We start from the raw sequence: 13,886 nt of genomic DNA, 5'->3' as shown, positions 1-13,886 counted from the left end.
CACGTACCCCGAAAACTGGGAAGTCATGAAGGTCAAATAAGATAATGTATACATGATAAAATGTTAAGCACAGTGCCTGGCATGTAGTAATTACTTAAAACATCATTACAGTATCACTCCCTTGCCCCGAGTCTTCACGTAAGACCCTGGGCCTCCATTTGAGAGCATAGTGGCTGTTGGTCTTTCTCTTCTTAGGCAGCAGCAGCTGTTTGCTGCATTAAGGTTCAGTCGTCTTTGTCTCTTGGAACCATTTGGCTCAAATGCTTTCTTGGTTCCTGAATTGAACTTGCTTTTAGCCAACTAATTGAAAACTTCATTTTACTGTGACTTTCAAAGCCATAAATATCCATATATACGTTTGTTGTATGTATGATCAGTTTCTAAATTAAAATTTTTGAAAGGCCAGAGGTTCAAAGGTGAGCAGATCAGACCTGAAGCCTCTTGAAGATTCTCTGCGATGACACCCCCAGCAGTGGCCTCCATTCGGGTCCAGCACGTCTCGTGCTTCCCTTGAGCAATTGGTTCATGTTATTCTAGACACAAACCTCTTGGACTTGGTTGTCGAAAAATCTTAGAGCCACGTCTGTGACCGCTTTCGCCGGGGGCAGAGAACTTCGTGGCTTTCCCGTGCTTGCCTCTCCCCTCCCCTCATCTTTGTTTTATTTTCTTCTTCGGCTTTATTTTTCTTATGTTAAATATTCTTTCTCTTTCTGTATTGCCTGCATCCTTTCAAAGGACTTTGAAGCCTGCTGTTTGGAATGGGTTGTGCATAAGAAGTAGTTCCGTAGGAGGATGGATTTGGGGCTTTGGATCTCTCCTTCCCCACACCTCACAGAGTACCTATTACAAAATAGGCATTCAGTGAACATTTGTGACAGCAGTTAAATTTTACTCAGTCCTATTTGTGACGCGAAGATGCGATCCCAAGCATTTGCTTAGAAGTGCTTTCTAATAATGATAAAACGATGATAATAATAGTAACAATAATAATAACGGCTAGTAGTTCTAGAGTGCTTGCTCTGTGTCTGCCCTTCATACGTTACCTTATTTAATCCTCCTAATGACCTTGTGCAGTAACACAGTTATCACACCCATTTTACAGATATGAGATCTAGAGGGTAAAGTATGATGCCTACATTCAAGGAGCTGGAAGTTGAGGAATAAGGATTCAACCTCCAGCGCCTGGAACCTTCACCCCTGTCCCGCAGTGTACCATCCACACGATAACACTGGCAGAAGTGTGTCTGCGTAGAAGGAGCTGGACACGCTCATCCATCTGTGGCCCTCTCTCTGCACCGTTTGGTCCAGGTCACCAAACCCCACGTAGAATACTCTGCTCTGACCTTGGTGCAAGGAGCAGCTGGCAGCCTGGCCGGTTCTAATACCAGCAGGTTGTGGGGCGGCATAGTCGGTCAGTGTCTTTCTTTAGAAAAAGAAATGAAATGAAAGACTATACTTGCCATGAAAAAGCATGGAGGAAACTTAAATGCATATTAAGACAGTAAAGAAATCAGCCTGAAAAGGCTACGCCCCATATGATTACACTAACATTATGGAAAAGGTGAAAATATGGAGATGGTAAAAGGATTGGTGTTTGCCTGGGGTTAAGGAGGAGGAAGGGATGAATAAGCGAAGCACAGATGATTTTTTGGGCAGTGAAAATACTCTGTACGACCCTATAATGGTAGATACATGTCATCATACGTTTGTCCAAACACGTAGAACGTACAACACCATGAGTCAACCCTAACGTAAACTGTGGATTTCGGGTGATGATGACGTGTCGTTGTAGGTTCATCAGTTGTAACAAATGGTGGCATGTGTCGATAATGAGGGAGGCTATGCGTGTGTGAGGGTGGGGATAAATGGGAAATCTCTGTCCCTTCCCCTCAGTTTTGCTGTGAACCTAAAACTAAAAGAAAGTCTGTTTTTTAAAAACCCTGCATTTCTCATACCCTCCCCACCCAATATTTCATTGCTGTAGGGTTGAGGGATGGCTGGCAGCTCGCTCAGGTTGCAGGGGGAAGAAGGATGAGCTGACTCTGGTTGAAATTCCACTGTCTGCACGCTGAGGAATTTTAAAGAAGCGCTGAGCCAGTGGGTGCTGTGGGTCCCTTTGTGTAGATTTGGCAGTGGCTGGAAGGCTGTCTGCCGGCGGAGCTATTGTGGAGGACAACCAGGTCTGCAGCAAGTCCTGAAACGTGCCCTCTTTTCATCCCGAGAGTCTGATCATGGTGCCAAATGCCAGGGCTTCTGTGGAGCCTCTAGTGCTCCAAGTAACCCATGAGTTTCTTCCCCATGCGGAGGACCATGCTCTCCCTTTTCTCCTCTCCTCCTCCCCCCTCCCCTTCTCTTATCCTCTGTTATAGGCCATATTACTGTGGTAGACTGCTCAGAATTTAACGCTATACTGGTCTTTGTAGTGTTGTGGGCCAAAATATTCCTTTGGTTTTTAAGTAAAAATAAAAGACAAATTTTTCATTTTCACCAAGAACTTTATTGAACAACGTATTCACCCTTTTGTTCCACTACCTTCTGCCATTTTTTTTCAGGCAGCTTCATAATTCCACCTTCCCAAAACTTTTTATCTTTTTGAGCGAAGCACTGGCCCAGGTGCCTTTTAAAGTCTTCTAGGGAATTGAAATTTTTTCCATTAAGAGAATTTTGTAAAGACCTAAATAAATGGAAATCCGAAGGTGCAATGTCTGGTGAATACAGTGGATGAATCAGAACTTCCCAGCCAAGCTCTAACAGTTTTTGCCTGGTCATCAAAGAAACATGCGGTCTTGTGTTATCCTGATGGAAGATTATGTGTTTTCTCTTGACTCATTCTGGACACTTTTTGTTGAGTGCTGTTTTCATTTGGTCTAATTGGGAGCAGTACTTGTTGGAATGAATCATTTGGTTCTCTGGAAGGAGCTCATAATAGAGGACTGCCTTCCAAACCCACCATATACACAACATCACCTTCTTTGGATGAAGACACCTTCTTTGGTGTGGTTGGTGGCCGTTCGTTTCGCTTGCCCCGTGATCTCTTCCATTCCCTCTTCTTGCTTTTAAAATTCTCTCTTTGTCTATGATTTTAGACAGTTTTATTATAAGGTGTCTTCAAAAGTATCATTTTGGGTTGAAATTTTGGGAGAACTTATGAGTTTAATGAATTTGGATATTCAGATTTCTCCCCAGGTTTGGGAAGTTCTTCACTATTATTTCTTTAAATAAGCTTTCTGCCCCTTTCTCCCTTTCTTCTCCTTGTGGATTCCAATAATGTGAAAATTATTTCTCTTAAAGGTATTCCATAATTCATGTAGGCTTTATTCACTCTTTTTCATTCTTTTTTTCCTTTGTTCTCCTCTGACTGGGTCATTTCAAGGGACCTCTGATCTAGTTCACAGATTCTTTCTTCTGCTTGATCCAGTCTACTGTTGATGCTCTCTGTGACATTTAAAAAATTTCATTCAGGGCTTCCCTGGTGGCACAGTGGTTGAGAGTCTGCCTGCCGATGCAGGGGACATGGGTTCGTGCCCCGGTCCGGGAAGATCCCACATGCCGCAGAGTGGCTGGACCCGTGAGCCATGGCCGCTGAGCCTGCGCGTCCGGAGCCTGTGCTCTGCAATGGGAGAGGCCACAACAGTGAGAGGTCCGCGTACCGCAAAAAAAAAAAAAAAAAAAAAAAATTTCATTCATTCAAATTCAGCTCCAGAATTTGATTCTTTCAATTTCCGTTTCTCTGTTAAACTTCTCATTTTGCTCATGTATGGTTTTCCTGATTTTGTTGAACTGTCTGTTTTCTTATAGCTCACTGAGCTCCCTTAAAACAACAATTTTGAATTCTTTACCAGAGAAATTGCAGCTCTCCATTTCTTTGGGGTCAGTTATTGAAAAATTATTGTATGTTTTTGGTGATGTCGTGTTTCCTTTATTTTTTAATATTCCTTGAAGTCTCGCACTGCTGTGTTCACGTTTGAAGAATCGGTCATCTTTTCCAGTCTTTACTGACTGGCCTCAGGAGAGAAATGCCTCCCATCAGCCCTGATAGGGATTCTGAGGCTTTCTCACACCTTTTCTGTGGATACTCCCGCCTCACACCTCTTGTTTCCCCTTGCGGGAGAGCTCTCAACTTTGTATGCCTTGTCTTGATCCTGCGAAGTCCTGCTGGGTGCTGACGGCCTCCCATTAGCTTGCTTCCCCTAGGGTGGTGCTGCACCTCGAGCTTGTATGCTCTCTCCCAGTCTCACAGTGTTGGGCCAGCTTCCTGTGCATGCTCCCAGCCATCTGCGGAGTCTTGCTGTCTCCACCATTGGGGATGTGCACACATGGGAGCCAGCCACAGGGTAAGGCGGTGTGTGGGTGAGGTACGTGGAGCACTGGTGGTACTCATGGTTGAACTGATGGATCTGCAGGCATCATATCCCCAGTGGCTTATAGGTGGGTTTCCTGATAGAGTCAGCAAAGCGATTGGTAGATTCCATGTCCTTTTGCCCTCCAAGAGCCCTGCAGCCTCTCCTTGTCCTACAGTCATACAGCACACCACAGTTTTCTGGATAGGGTGTGAAAGAAGTGGGTCTCTCTGACAGTGTCCTGCACAGCTGGGGAAGCCAGGGACTCACTCACATGGTCTCACTTTACCACCTGGGAGAAATCACAGGCTGAGAAGTTCTCTTAGTCCTAAGCTGTGCTGACCTGGGGAGATTTACATGGGTAAATTGAAACTATTCCTCTCGCCTTTTCACTGGGTACAATCTCAGATCTTATTTTGCTCCAGTGATGTGCTGGAACATATCCTCTGGACCCCTGGACTTCCACAAAGGCACTCTCAGTATGGGTGATTGGGGGTTCTTTGGGGGTAAGACAGTAGAAAACGCATATTGCCATTTCGATTACACAAATATTTTTAAAAAAATAAAGGTTGACAGTGGTTAAGAGTTGAAAAGTGGTATTATTTATGCCAAATATTTTTCCTAACTTGTAAAAATATTTTATAATAGCATGGTAGCAGAGTAGTGCGGTTTGCTATTTCATCACATAATTTGGGGTTTAATTTTCCTGATTTTTCCCTATGCATTTCTGTGCCCACGCCCCAAAACTCTTTCCATTTGGGCAGCGCTTCCTGCCACTCCTGGTTTGGGGTTGTGGGACAACTTGCACAAGGGCCAGCCTGTGGGGGGAATTCACATGTAGGAGAGGACTGTGTTGTAAGTGAATGATCCATTGATGTCAGTACCATGATGTAGGTACCATGTCAAGATCAGAAGCAGAAGCTGGAACCAGAGGTAGACAGGATGGGCTGATGAAAATAGGTGAGGTTACAACTGGAGAAGATGAGACACTGGACAAGGCACGAATAGGTAAACTGAGGCAGTTCTGGAGCAAATTGCAAGAATTTGGAAGGCATTGCCTTCTTAGGAAAGATCTGTTTTTGCATCAGACAGCACACTCCATAGTGCTAGGTTGCTAGGTATTATTTGGACCTCCTACACATAACAAAATCAGTAATTTACATCTCTTTGTTTGAGAACATTTAGTATAGTGCTGGCATTCGTGTAATGGGCCAGTGGGATTTAATAATGGTAAGACAACAAACACTTTCTAATACTTGGGATTTCTTTTCAGCAAAGCAATGTCAGATAATTGGTGGCTCCTGGATTCCCTAAGGAAAGGGGATTTTCCAGATCATCCTTTTGATATAACAGACAAAATATGTGGAATGCTGTCCAAAATGCTACAATATCAGAGACTTTAAATAATTTAATCACCGAAATCTTATCCTCTTGCCTGCAGGCTTTCTAGCAGAGTGCAATTATATTAAACGTAGGGGAAAATTGGACTCTAAAATCAAGACCTTCCTGTATCTCTTTGCCTTTCTGAGGGTCTCATACTCTCAGATTTCCTTGTTTTCCCTTCATGTTTGACGAGGACGGACACTCTTGGAACTATTTCAGACAGGGTAAGAAGAGCCCTTCCGAGTTCAACACATCCTTCTGGACAGATGGGTGAATGCATTGCACGGTCCTTTATGAAAGAGCAGGGAAGACACTGATAGTGGGGCATCAGGTTTCTGACTCAGAGTTCATCGAACGACAGATTTAGTATTGGCTACAGCATCTGTGAAATATCAGGTGTAATTTTCCTGGAGTTTGTAGTACTTCACTTTGGGGAACTTCTAGGTGTATGTTTTTTGTTTTGTTCTTTACTGCTTGTTATGAAAAATTTTAAACACTTAAAACTGTAGAGAGAATGTATAATGAGCTTCTGTCTTAGGTCTGGTCCCCTGGAAACAGGTTCTGAAGCAGAGCTCTGGGGGTAGGTGATTTTCTGGGAAGAGCTGTTGGGATCAGCATCTGCCAGGAGTGAAGGAAGCGGGACAGGGCAGAGGGAAGAGGGGAGTTAGTTGCAAGGCAGTTTCAACAGCCAGTTCTGAGAACTGTGGACTAGGGTGGCCTGCAGGGGGCGCACGAGGCAACACCAGCGGTATCCGCTGCATTTACCCATCACCCAGCCTCCTCTAATTGTCAGCCTAAGGGCCACCTTGCTTTCCCTCTACCTCTACCCACTTCCCCCCGCTCTACCCCCCTGCCTTCTACCACCCTGCCTTATTTATTTTTTTGTTTCTTGACAACTTTAGTGAAGTATAATTATATACCAGAAAATTCACTCACTTTAAGTGTACAAATCAGTGATTTTTAATAAATTTACCCAAGTTATACAACCATCACTCTAATCCACTTTTAGAACATTTTATTACCCTAATTAGCATATTCCCTTTTAAAAATGACTTCTGGTATGTTTTGAAGCAAATCACTTTAGTGAGGTTTTAATGCAATTAAGGTTTTAGCTGAAGGGATCTATTGATAGGAATGAAAAAGAAATTCATATTCCTTTGAGTGAGTGAGGTACCATTAAAGTTATTTGAGGTCACATGATAGGAGACCTTGGGAGATGTAGTTAACTAAAGGCTGTTTCCAGAAAATGTGGTTTATTCCCAAAGGTTGTCTAAGAACAACACATCTGACAAAGGTGTGTGCTTTATAGTTCTTCTGCTTTATTCCTCAAGAGAAGAACCTGTATTCGAGACAGAGGGTTGGTTTAAATGGGTGTGTGTAGGCGGCAGGCAGTCGACGAGGAGGGCTGTCCTAAAAGAGGTAGGTAGCTCCAATGAGAGACCACCTTTGTATGTCATCAGAAAGGAGAGAAAGACCACATGTGGAGAAGATACAACCAATAAACGAAGACAGAGTGGAAAATTCTGTCTGTTAAATGGCCAAGGCAAAAAACTAAGCTATTTCTAGGGTTGGTATAAATCCCACTTCATCTTCCCCTCAGCCTTTGCAACCACTCATCTACTTTCCATCTCTGTAGAATGGCGTATCCCGGACAGTTTGTATAAGTGAAATCATACAATATGTGGCCTTTTGTGTCCGGTTTCTTTCCCTCAGTGTAATGTCTTCACTGTGTTTGCAGTGTCGTACTGTGTATCAGTACCGCGTTCCTTTTAATGGCTGAATAGTATTTCCTTGTATGACTTATATGGATATACCACTATTGTCCATCTAATCATCAGTTGATGGAAATTTGGCTGTCATGAATAATTTTGCTCTGAACATTTATGTGCAAGTTTTTATATGAACATAAATGAATATGAAGAATGTTTGCCATTCACCTAGGAATGAAATTGCTGGGTCATATTGTAACTCTATGTTTAATTTTTGAGGAGTCACCAAACTGTTTTCCCCAGAGCAGCTGCGCCACTTTATATCCCCACCAGCAACGTCTGAGGGTGCCAGTTTCTTCACATTCTCACCAACACTTGTTGTTTTCCATTTTTTTGTTTTGTTTGTTTTTAAAATGGTAGCCATCTTAGCATGTATGAAACAGAAGGTCACATTTTAAAAGATGCTGGCGGCAAAGAAATGTGAACATTAAAGACAAAAGTCGAGTTCTATGCTTGAGACTCTCAGTTCTGTGCCTGCAAAGCCTCATTGTATGTGCTCCGTGAGTAGGTTTGGGGACCACCGCTGCTGAGGGGCTTGACCCTTGAGGGACCAAGAGGGTGCCCATTCCGGTCTCGCTCATTGACGAGGACCTGCTGATTTGTAAGACCCAGATTGACCAGAGCTCGTAGTCATTTCTGAATACACGGGCATGCACATGCGTGCACGCACACCAGGTGAAAACACTAGAAACAGAATGTACTGAAGACAATAAGAAAGTGAGTCTCTACCTAAGGCAGTTGTGGGGTTTTAGTGTTGCTGTATGTGGATTTTCGTTGGTGTTTTTGTTTTGCCAAATTTAGGCTGAGAAGGAACTTTGTTCAAGGAAACCACAAATCAAAACCAGCAGCTTTGTTGAAGGTGTGTCCTAGGGCCCATTTGGCACTTGGACAGCATTTTAGACTTCTAATTGGCTTTGCAGCATTTTTGTCATCAAAGATACACTTGGAATTTGGCTCGATGCCTGTGTTACCTGTAAAAGTAAAAACATAAGATACTGTATCTCAGATCCGCCCTCTTGGGGCTCATAGATCTTAGAAATTGAGGGGGAAGTTGGAACAGTGGTAAATCACTTAGAAATGTGAGTTTTCCATGCTGTCCATTCCCACTCAGGAGAATGTTTGAGTGGGGATCTCTGAATAGTTGGACAACTCCTGAAACCACTGTCTCTTTCTTGTTTTCCTCTCCGGGCCACCTCTGTGATTCTCATCTTCATTTCCCAGTCTTTCCCACACTGTCTTTTCTGCTCTCCAGCTTCTCTTATAGGTTAGTGACTAGACTTGCTGAGAAAGGGGTCTTTTCACAGGAGGCACCATGAGGCAGTGCCGAGGGGCTGTGCCATCTGTGAACCGTGTGACCACAGGTGCGTCACGCCATAGCTCAGAGCATCACTTCCCTCCCTGGTAAAAGGAGAGGGTTGACCTGTTGGCTTCCAAGGTCCCTACATTTGCAGACCAGGAATTTATCTTCCTGAATGCAGCAGGTGATGCCATTCATTGGGATTAAGCCAAGGAGTCCTATAAACTCCCAGAAGCTTCCGAGACCCAGAAGCTGAAAGTCCCTGTATTAGTTAATATATTCATCAGGGCTCTACAGAGAAACAGAGCCAATAGGATGTGCACATACATGAGATTTATTGTAAGGAACTGACTCACACTTTGTTAGAGGCTGACAAGTCCCAAGATCTGCAGGGGAGGGTCAGCAGGCTGGAGGTCCAGGAGGGCCAGTGGTGTAGTTGTAGTTCAAAGCCTCAACACCTGGGAAGAGCCGACATTTTGGTTCAAGTCCAAAGGCAGGAAAAATACCAATGCTCAACTGGAAGGAATTCAGGCAGGAGGAGTTTCCTCTTTCTCAACCTTTTTGTTCTATGTAGGCCTTCAACTGATTGGTTGAGGCCCATCCACATTGCTGAGGGCAGTGTCCTTTACTCAGTTCATCAACTCAAATGTTAATCTCATCCCCAAACACCCTCACAGACACACCCAGCATAACATTTGACCACATGCCTGGATACCCTGTGTTCCAGTCAAACTGACAAATAAAATCAGCCATCAAAACCTCAGCCAGAGATGCAGCAAAGGGAAGCTAAGACATTATCCTGGCTTCTGGTCTGGCCCAGGACAATGCAATTTAATTCCTCTCTTCACTCCTCACAGCTCATGATATTTAAACTTTTCTTATTTGTTAAATGTATTTTTTAAGCAGTTCAAAAGCAAGCATGCTGGGTGTGCCTTTCAGAATAATCTTGAAAAAGGAATAATTCTGTCAGAGGTCAGCCGTGGAGCTGCAGCAGTGAAGAGCCATCCACGCCCAGACATTGCGAGAGCAGAGGGGGGAAGACGTAGGAGGCTCATGTGAACCCAGGGACTCGGGTTCAGGGTCAGGAAAGGGACGGGCAGGCAGGGTGTGCGGCTTGGAGTCCCCCCTGAGGACATGAAGAGGGAAAGAAGAGAGTTCCTGGAAGGAGCTTTCTCTTTGGAACCTGAAAAAACACTGGTAGTTGCTACAAGCTTCTGATATGGGGTCATTGGCTGACCAGAGTGATTTTTCTGGTGACAAGGACAGCGGCTATATATACACAGACCACCAGAAAGGGCTCTTCACTGCGCCCACGTCTCAAAGCTCCTGCTGGCAGCAGACAGAGTAGGGAGAGGCCCCAAATGTTCATTAGCGGTGATGGATGATGAGCGAGGAGTGGCCTGAAGAGGCCCGAATCCTTTCCATGACTTCTGTTTCCTCTATTAAATTTGATTGTAACTAAAGTTTCATACTCTTATTTTAACAAACAATTTGTTTTTATAAGGAGATACTTTCAGGTGTGAAAGTATGAACTTTAGGTCTTACCAGTTATCCACACTTTGACTGTCACTCTTTGTTTAAAGGCAGCTCGTACGTTTCGGGCATGGTGCCTCGGAGGTAGTAAATTACCTCCCAGATTCAGGATGGTTTTCACAAGGCAGCTCTTCATTCCTCGGGGTTAGTGGTATCCATCTTTAGGAGACCTACTCACTTTGGAAAAAACCTTTCTTTGTTTTTATGTTAAGGCTCATACTTAATAAAACCATAATGAGGTTTTGTAGGTTGTCATGTTATCTTCAGATATGTTGCAGTGATCACATTCAATGTCATGATACATCTTATTTCACTCTGCTACATGTAGAGGGTAAATGTATGAGTGCTAGAAAAAAATGGAAGTCCATCAGCAAGAATTCTTTTTGCCCAATAGGGGACTAGAACACATGGGAAATATGTGAGTCTGTGAGTGGAGGTTTTGTTGTATATTCTCAGACTTGGAGGAATTTGAGAGTGAGAGAGAGCAATAGTGGATACTTTAGTGAAATATCTGGAACCTGGTTTGTTTCATTATCTTCATTCTAAAAGAGCAAATTAACTGAAGAAGCCATTTCAGTGTATGATGTATATTTGCGCAATTACAAGGGAATGTTTAAAACAGTTATCAATCAAAATTCGCAAACGACAGCAAACTTTGATGGCTTCACTGCTTTCGTTCTGCAAACGGCTTTGGTCTGTTTTGATCCACCCCATCCAGTCCTTGGGGCACGGATTAGGTCATGACAGGCACTTACACCCTGGGGGTCACTCTGTCCCCACACCCTGCTCTATATCACTCATAACTCACCCTTCAGCAAATTATTCTAAAGGAATTTTTGACATGATTTTTAAATGGATCATTATAAAAATATGCTGAAGCGTTCTCTTATTTAGTTGCTTTTAGGTAATCTTCTATTGAGGGGAAATTACAAAGTCTCATCTGCTCAGGGTACCTGGGCAAAGCCAGGACCAGCCAGGTGGGAGAACCATTCACTGGGTGCGCCGGGGGCCCTAGAACATCCTTCAGTGAGGGTGCCTCTTCCAGGCAAAAAAGCAAAACGCAAAGCAGTAGAGGTCAAGGGGAGATATGATTGGAGAGACGTAGGTAGAGCATGCAAACCAGTAGCAACTTTAGGTGCCTGGGAGAATTGTGGATGGATGGATGGGTGGGTTGATGGATGAGGTGGGCCTCAGAGCACTTCTGTTGTGCCCTCCGTGGCATGAGCTTTGAGGATTTGCACGACTGCTTGTGTATGCCATGCCCAGCTACACCCAGATCCCACTCACTGTTTTGTTTTTTGTGTATGCGTGTGCAAAATCTCTCTTTATTCAACAACTGTTTGGTTAGCTTTTTGTCTGTGCCAGGTACCTGGCCAGGTCCTGTAAAACAGCGTCAGTGAAGAGGTTGACATTGCCTCTGCCTTCGTGGACGTCACAGTCTGGAATAGGCAGGGGCAGAGTAGGAAGACAAGCATTACACAGACAAATATGCCAACAGTCGATTCCACCTGATGAGTGCTGGGCAGAAATACAGATGCTGAGAGAGAATGTAATGGGGCAGGGGGAAGGGAGGACCTAATCTGGTCTGGGGATCAGGAAAGGCTTTTCTGAAGTAGTGATATTCAAGCTAGGATCTAAATGATGACTGGGAATTAGAAAGAAAAAAATATGTGAGGATTCAACAGGTACAAAGGTGGCCCAGAGCCAGGGAACCCTACAGTGGGCAGCCGTGATCTTGTACATTTGTCGATGCTATTGATAGAAAGTGAACTTGAACTCCGCAGACTTAATGAAGTCTGAACAGCAGGTAGACCATTTTTATTTTGGTTGTGTTTTTTTTTTTTTTTTTTTTAAACCTTTTTTTTGGGGTATAATTGCTTTATGTTGTTCCACGTGTGGATGTATTTCTGGTGTATCCGTGGGGAGGAAGGCGATCTCCGCGTCTTACTCTTCCGCCATCTTCAAGGTCCCCCGGTTGTGTTTTTTTGAAGGCACTGTTAGACCTTTCTCATATTACCTGAAAGCATGTGCTGTCCCATGCATCTGCTGTAAGATTTTCAGTACAGATTGGCTGAGAAACACTAGAATGAATATAAATACATATAATAAATTAAAGCTGGACAAAGGAATTAAATGCATTTTTTTAGGCTTGTCATAAAATTGGGACCCCATCAACTTGTCTTTAGATTCTGAATCTCTGAGCATATGTAAAATTGCATAGTTGTTCTCCGTTAGTTTTGAGCAAACTCACCCAAGATAGGCAAAGCTGTGCTTAACAGCCAACTGTCAATTCCCTACATGGGAGCTAGCAATTTTACGGACTACCTGTAACCACGCCATACTCCAGACCTATTCCAGAGCCGTCTCCAATCTCTTCCAGTTGTTATCTACTCAAGGAATGCAAAATTATTTTAATACTAGAAAATTACAAAAGAAAAACAATTGTTGCCAAGTGAAATTTTCCTCATCGGAACTAATGGTGGGAAGGCCAGTATGTAACAAACATTTCATTACAGAATTTTTCCAAAAATTATATTTGATATATTGAAGAACATCTGTTAGTATAAAGCCCATACTGTGTACGTTCTACCACAAGGTCACTGCTTGGGGCTGTGGCACATCTATTAGTATTTCATTAACCTAGAACATCTCAGGAAATGTGCCATCGGAGGTCAAAAACGTTCTGACCCTCACATTGCGAGTCCTCATGATAGAAGGTTATAGAAATGCATCTAATTAATACAGACAGAAGTCACAATACAAAGTTGTGAGATTACGTAAGAAGGCTGACATTGTCACAGATTTCCATCCTAATCAAGTGCGTGGATATCTTCAAAAAGCCCAGCCTGTCTGCACGGAGCAGAGAAGAGAGCAGGGGACTCTCCTGCCTGTTCAGCCTGAAGCCCTATGTTACCCTCCTCACACTGCAACTCCCTGTTTCTAGCAGCTCCCTTCACACCGATCCCTTGTCAGTCAGTCAGCTCCTGCCCGCCCCCCCATCCCCTGCAGAAAAGGGAGAAGGGCACCGATATTTACAAAACACTGCAGCACACCAGGAGTCTGCCTAGGGATTTTCCCTTCATTGTCTCAATTAATTCTTTTCCTTTTTTTAAATTAATTAATTAATTTATTTATTTTGCCTGCACCGGCATGCAAGATCTTTGCTCTGGCATGTTTAGTTGCGGCATGTGGACTTCTTAGTTGCGGCACGCATGTGGGATCTAGTTCCCGGAACCAGGGATTGAAACTGGGGTCCCTGCATTGGGAGCGTAGAGTCTTACCCACTGGACCACCAGGGAAGTCCCCTCACTTAATTCTTAGATCAGGCATAATTCCCCCTTGTATAGTTGAGAAAATGAGGCTCAGATAGGCCAATCCTGTACTCAGACATCTCCAGTCCCAAGGTCTAGAAGCATCTCATATGCCGATGACTCCCAGCTCTTCGCCTCCAGCCCTGATCTTCATCTTCGTAAATACAGTGGACATTTCTCTGCCCTCATCTCTCAGCAGCATCTGTCAGGGTTGACTAGACCCTTCTCCTTGATTTCCATGGCCCCACACGCC

The 13,886-nt window shown here is 43.8% G+C and overlaps 1 protein-coding gene across 1 annotated transcript in view; it reads left to right on the top strand.

Moving 5' to 3' along the window:
• The window catches only part of CAMK1D (calcium/calmodulin dependent protein kinase ID), a 406,078-nt gene that overhangs the window by 322,506 nt on the left and 69,686 nt on the right, over nucleotides 1–13,886 (top strand). The window lies entirely within an intron of this gene.

The sequence above is a fragment of the Neophocaena asiaeorientalis genome, unplaced genomic scaffold (genome assembly GCF_003031525.2).
Source record: "Neophocaena asiaeorientalis asiaeorientalis breed wild unplaced genomic scaffold, Neophocaena_asiaeorientalis_V1.1 scaffold120, whole genome shotgun sequence".
Lineage (NCBI taxonomy): Eukaryota > Metazoa > Chordata > Mammalia > Artiodactyla > Phocoenidae > Neophocaena > Neophocaena asiaeorientalis.
The sequence above is the reverse complement of the archived record's forward strand: the minus strand, read 5'-3'. Positions and strand labels throughout refer to the sequence as shown.